The following is a 6,529-nucleotide window of genomic DNA, read 5'->3' as shown; positions in this document are numbered from 1 at the left end:
TTACCAGAAAAATTTCACTTTTAGAGTAAATAAGTTGCAGACCCTGTTATATAGTTTAAAAATTGTTATGATTGATTATCTTCGAGAAGTTTTAGGTTGACAAGAAAATTAAGCAGAAACTACGGACACTTTTCCCACCACCTTTTCCTACTACTAACAACTTGTATTACTGTGTTACACGGGTTACAACAGATGAACCAACATGGGTCATTAACTAAGGCTAGTAGTTTATATTGGGTTCACTCTCTGTGTTGTACAGATCTACCGACTTGGGTAAATGGACAGTGTCATGTATCTAGTACCCTAGAAAATGTTTTCACTGCTCCAGGAATCCCCTCTGCTCCACCTATTCACACCTTCTCTTTCTTTTAAAATTCTTTAAAACTGCTGGTCTTTCTACTATTCTGTAGTTTTGCCTTTTCCAAAATGTCATAGAAAGTAGGAATCACAGTTTGCAACCTTTTCAGATTGGCATCTTTCACTTAGTGATCTTCATTTCCTGTCCTCCTTGCTTTTTGTTATTGATAGCTTGACTTCCTATTTAGTAAAGGACCTTGCTGTAGCAAGTCCTCCATAAATATTGGTCTTTTATAGTTATTGTTGATGCTGACTCTTACTGAGCAAAAGTTGGGGAAGGAGGCAGCATCCAAAGTGGGCTCCAAAAGATGAGCAGAATATGGTGTGATGGTTAAAGCACTAGACTTCCATATGACCAACTGTGGTTCAAGTCCTGGACTGAGTGGCTTGAACTCATGCCAGGCACATGTGGAGAAGAAGTGATTGTGGTGTGGCTATCACCCCTGAGAGGCAATTTCTTACTTTTCCTCTCTCTGTTTCTCTCTAGTGAGCACATCTGCCCTATGACAGAATTAAAAACAAAAACAGAAACAAAAAACATAGGATTTCTATACATGTAGGAAGATGAAGCTAAATCCGGCAGAGGCAATTCACAAATGACATTAACAAAGTCAGAGATAATGTTTCTGCTCCTCCAACTTGCTCTGTGTCCGTACTTACTCTCCCTGCTATAGGTCCACTCCATACATTCACTAAGCACCTGGTTTGAAGTCCTCACCACCACAAATTTTGTCATTGTTCTGGGTGTTTTCAACATTCACGGTTGACCCAAGCAGAATCCTGTTCGTGTTTTTAAATTTTTCATTAAAGCAAGAGTAAACTAACTCTCAGATGAGTTGAATAAAGTACCCAACAGGTACTTTTTAATGGTAGAATTGGTGTCTAAACCAAGGTCTTACTGTCACTTAAATGCCATAGCGGTATTTTACATCTCCAAGAATTAATGTCAACTCAGAGCCAATGGAAACTCAGGAGTAGCCCCAGTATATGCTCTGAGCCAATAACTGACTTACGATGCTGTTCCTCCATAGCCAGTACATGCATTCTGGACCCAAGTGGTGGAACCAGGAATGGTTGCTCTATTAGACTTCATAGCACACTCTTAGAATTTTTGCTTTACATCCCTGAAACTAAGAGATGAATGTTTCTACCAGGGTACATAACAATGATACCAGTGAACTGGAATTTAGACTGTCACTTGGCTATTTGAGCCTCTCATGCTCTTGAATCAATAGACAGAGAGAAGGTTACTTTGCTAGCTCTGGTGAGTGATTTCAACTTCCAAGGGAGAATCAGACTACTGCTACATAATTGTAGTAAGGAAGACTAATTCTGGAAGACTGATTCTCTGTACTGTAGGCTGTATGAAACACATTGGGGAGCGTTTAGAGGGTGTGACAAAAGGAGAGAGAACTAAGGTCTTTCTCTCCCTCCCTGTGTGTCCCTGGTGGCATCTCCAGCAGCAACCAAATCACTCTGTGGCTCCAGTTCTCACTGACACTTCTACCAGTGACCCTGAACTCTGGTTGTGCCACTTCCTTTCTTTGTCCTGCTGGTCAAGGAATGGCAATGACTTCCTGCTATTGATAATCACTGGGTGGTACTGCTGTCCCAAGGCTTGGCTTTCTAGTTCTTCCATTATTTGCACACCTAATTCCTTGTATTAAATTTTCTTTATCTTGGGGACCAGCAGAATAGCTTGTGTGCTGGAGGCTGAATTATCAGTAGGACATCTTCATTTCTCTTTTAACCTGAAATCACTACTTCGCAGGGGCCATAAGGAATCTTCTCCTGAAGGCCTGCCTCTCGCCTCTCCTGCCACTCTAGCTTGTTTGCTGGAGGCTGAATTATCAGTAGGACATCTTCATTTCTCTTTCACCCCGAAATCACTACTTCACAGAAGCCATGAGGAAATCTTCTCCTCTTCTCTTATTATTCTATATGTAATATCCACAGAATAGCAGCCTCTTGACTGAAAATACCTAAACATTGAAGATTTCCAAATATGTATCTTCAATCCTGATGTCTCTTCTGAGAGTTGGTGCCCTATAGACAAATATCACTCAGATGTTGTAACAAGAAGTTCAAGCTAGGTTATGCTTAAGAAACAAATGACCCCCAGATCACAGTGGCTTACAATAAAAATAGGTTTATTTCAGGGTCGAGGGTGGCATGGTGATTGAGGTGCTGAATTCCCACATGGCCAACTGTGATTCAAGTCACAGTCCAGACTGCTTGCTTTCTCAATTTCCCTTTCTCTTTCTCTCTCTCTCTGGTCAAACTGAAAACTAATAATAATAAATAAGATAAATAATTCTTAGTAAATAGGTTTATTTTTCATTCATATTACATATTCATCTTAGATCAGCTGTGACTCTACATTGTTTTCCTTCTGAGACATGGAGTGGGTGTCAAAATATCTGGCTCTGAAGATTTATACCTGTAGGGCTCACATGGCCACTTCTGTATTCATCAGGCAGGGAATGACTCCACAGGTAGGGAATATAAAATATTTGGCACATAATAAAAAGCATGCAAATACAACATGTTCAGCCAGAACTCCATCATCTTAACAACCTAAAATGCTTCTTCATCTATGTCCTATTCATAGAATCTTACCATCATCACAGTTATATAATATAGAAAACTGAGTATTATCCCTGCTCTCATTCTTTTCTCAATTTTTCTCAATACCTCTTCCCCAATAAATCACAAAACTTTATTGAGTCCATCTATTAATATTTCTCAAATCCATTCTCACTTCCACTATTCAGACTCATATGACCACTATATCCAAACTTCCTCCTATCTTCTCTGCTTTCTACTGATTCTCTACATAGTATTCAAGTAGAATTAAGAAGGATCTTCTTTAAACTCTGGCTGACTTTGGTATGGAGCAATAAGTTAGAACAGTATTCAATATGAGGCCTCTTAAATAAAGGGGAAGTAACCTTGTGGACATCAATATATGAAGGATTGTTAATGCCTCATTAAAATTTCTCTCTTGGAAATAATGAGAAAGAAGAGGTTATGGAATGTTTACATTCCTGTGACCATGAGAGCACAATAAATTAGAAGTGCTATTGGAAGGTAGCCAAGTGAAACTGAGTTCTAAAGATTACAAATATAAAGCATCTTTTCTGGTCATCAATTTTATGGAGAATATCCTTATGGTCCCTAACATTTAAGGAAATAAAATACATACTTTCCAAGGTATGTAACTGTTTGAGTTATAGGGCTGAATAGTCTAACCACTTAGTTTTTAACATTTGTTAAAGAAGATTATATTTTTCCTCTTTATAAAAAGACAAGAGCTGATATCTCCTGTAATTTATTTGAACCTGTAAATGCTGAGCGAATCCTATTTTAGTTAAGGCATTTTGGACTATTCAGCTTGTCTCTCTGCATATATGGATTGACTATTAGAAAGATTATAGCTGTTTTTGGCAGTTTTAATACAGGCAAGATTTGAAGCTTCATTTCTTCTACATCAGAGATATATCTCCTAATCATGTTCTTATATTTTAAACTATTCAATAATTCTTTCTTGATCTTAGCGAAGAGTTAAAACTTCTTAACCTGGTGTAGTAAGCTCTGTATATTCTGACTTTGGCTACTTTTACAGAGTTTTCTCGACTTATCTATTTTAGTTCCATTGGGATGCTCCACTTTCTCTCCCTTCAGCTCTCCATATACAATGACCCTGTGCCTTGAACAGCTGGTCTTGCACCTTCTCTACCCCAGTACTCCTGCTTCCCAAGTTCTGGGTTTGGTTATCTCTGCCTCATTCTTCACATTTAAACATAGCTGTGCTTTATCTGTAATGTATTCCATGACATCCCCATGCCCACCCCCCCCCGAGTCTAGGTAAAGTCCCCTTCCCTCTGTGTACCCAGAGCAATCCCTCCCTCTGCCAACAAATACTAATCACACAATATCACTTTTTGTCTTCTTACATTACCCATTAGACTGTAAGAATAGTAAAGGCAGAGTTCATGACCATTAATACATAAAATGATAATAATAAAGTTACTGAGCACCTACAGGCTACTGATTCTGTTAAATGCGTTATATACAATGTCTCATTTAATTATAATATCTACATTCGTTGGCAATAGAATTTAATGATAGGTAACTTAAGAGAAATGCTGAATAACAGAAAGAAAACTTGTGAGAGAAGGTGATACAGATGTGTAGTAATTTACAGAGTCAAACAAAAAGCTCTACAACCAGGATGTAGGATGGATAGGAATCATAGAAGTCCTGAGGATCTAGGGCAAAATCTGCAAGGTCCTGCCTTCTAAATGATTCACATCAAACAGTATTCACTTGAAAACATTCCAAAGATCATGGAAGAGGGAAAAATAATTCTACCAAGAAAAATTAGTAGAAAGAAAGATGACTAGGCAAAACTATACTAACTTTAACAACCCCATGCGGTATTCTTATTTGCTAATGACAAAATCGATGCTTTGAAAGATTACATAATTTATTCAACTGATAATTGGCATTACGTAATCCATACTTGTAACTACTATGCTATAATGACCACCTACTCATCCTGTGCCCTTGGTGAAAGGTAAAGTATGAGTGCAAGCTAGGCATTCCATAAATATTTGAGTGATTGAATGAACAGATGAAAAAATGGATAATGATAATAAAAAAGGATCAAAAGTGGCCGAAACTTAGGACATGTGAAGATCTTTGTAGGAACGTGAAGGTCGAGGTGTAAAGTGACCCTACATTTCAATTCTATTTCCCCTAAGTAGGTTATTTTATTTAAGGTTTTATCAACACACTTCACAAATCTTGCCCTAATATATTTGTCCTTATTTTCTAGCCAATAATGTATTTCCTTTTTCCTTTGGCTCATTTAGCTTTCTTTCTGATTGAAGCCTTCTTAGATAGTTTCTATACTCATCGATCTTCCTCTTTCTGTGAACCCAAAAGAAAGTTTCCTCTCTACAACATTCATTATACTGACAATACTGCCTTGTACAGCTCGCTCATGGCTTAGTGTCTAATCCATATTAAACAATACATCTTCCCAACCACATTACCATCAGCTATACAAGGACAGATAAAGGATACTCCCACTTAGCCCAGTGAGTAAGAGACAAATTAAAGGTGCTCCAGGAATAATTATTTCTTGATTAATTGTGGAGGCATTGGTTCACAAATCAATAGTCTATGTTCAGAAATGACAAAACAGAGACCTCTGACTGTAGATCAGTCAGACCATGAGTTAAAGGTTGTAACTTAGGATCTGCCCTGCCACCGATCAGCTGATTTGAGGCTGGATATTCTCTGCACTGTGTCTGAATGCTTCCCTGCATGCCATGCTACGAGCAGGATGGGAGAAACAGAAGTCATGGGAAGTCCCGAGAATTCATAAAATGACTTCTTAGCAAAACAATGAAGAAATTCAAAGCAAGTCACTATTTCCTGAGCATCATGACTAATTTCATAAAGCAAGAGCAAGGATTTTTTTTTTTAAAGGTTTTATCATTGGGCACATACCCTTGCTAGAGACAGTAAGAGAGAAAGTAAGAAATCTTCCTCCAGGGGAGATGGCCACATCATAATCCTTTCTCCTTCATTTTCTTCTTGGGATTTTGGACACATATGCACATGCACCCAGCATGATTTTAAAGCTACCAGATTTTGGACTCAAACCAGTTATTCATGTGGGAGCCTAGCACCTTAACTACCACACCATTGGATCTGTTCTTTTCTTCCATATTAAGCTGTGAGAAAAACATAAAATGCTTCTTAAAAAAATAACTTTTAATTGCCATATAATAGTTGTAGTTATAGAGTATTTCTCAATATATGAATACAATGTGTTTGATCAAATCAGGGCATAAATACATCCACCATCTCAGTTATCATTACTTTGTATTGTAAGCACAAAGCTCTTCCAGTTATTTTGAAATATACATTGTTTTGCCATCAAGAATAATTATTCTACTGTACTATGACAATCTACTTATCTGTTTGTACTCAGTTAACTGAATTTGTTCTATCACTTTCTCATGCCTTCCCATTCCCAGCTTCTGGTATTTGCCATTTCACTCTCTGCTTTTATACAGTCCAATCTTTTAGCTTCTACTAATGAGTAGTGCCTGGCTTGTTTCAATTTTTGTCTTTTAGTGCCTGGCTTATTTCAATT

This window comes from Tupaia chinensis, unplaced genomic scaffold (assembly GCF_000334495.1).
Source record: "Tupaia chinensis unplaced genomic scaffold, TupChi_1.0 Scaffold000597_1, whole genome shotgun sequence".
Lineage (NCBI taxonomy): Eukaryota > Metazoa > Chordata > Mammalia > Scandentia > Tupaiidae > Tupaia > Tupaia belangeri.
The sequence above is the reverse complement of the archived record's forward strand: the minus strand, read 5'-3'. Positions refer to the sequence as shown.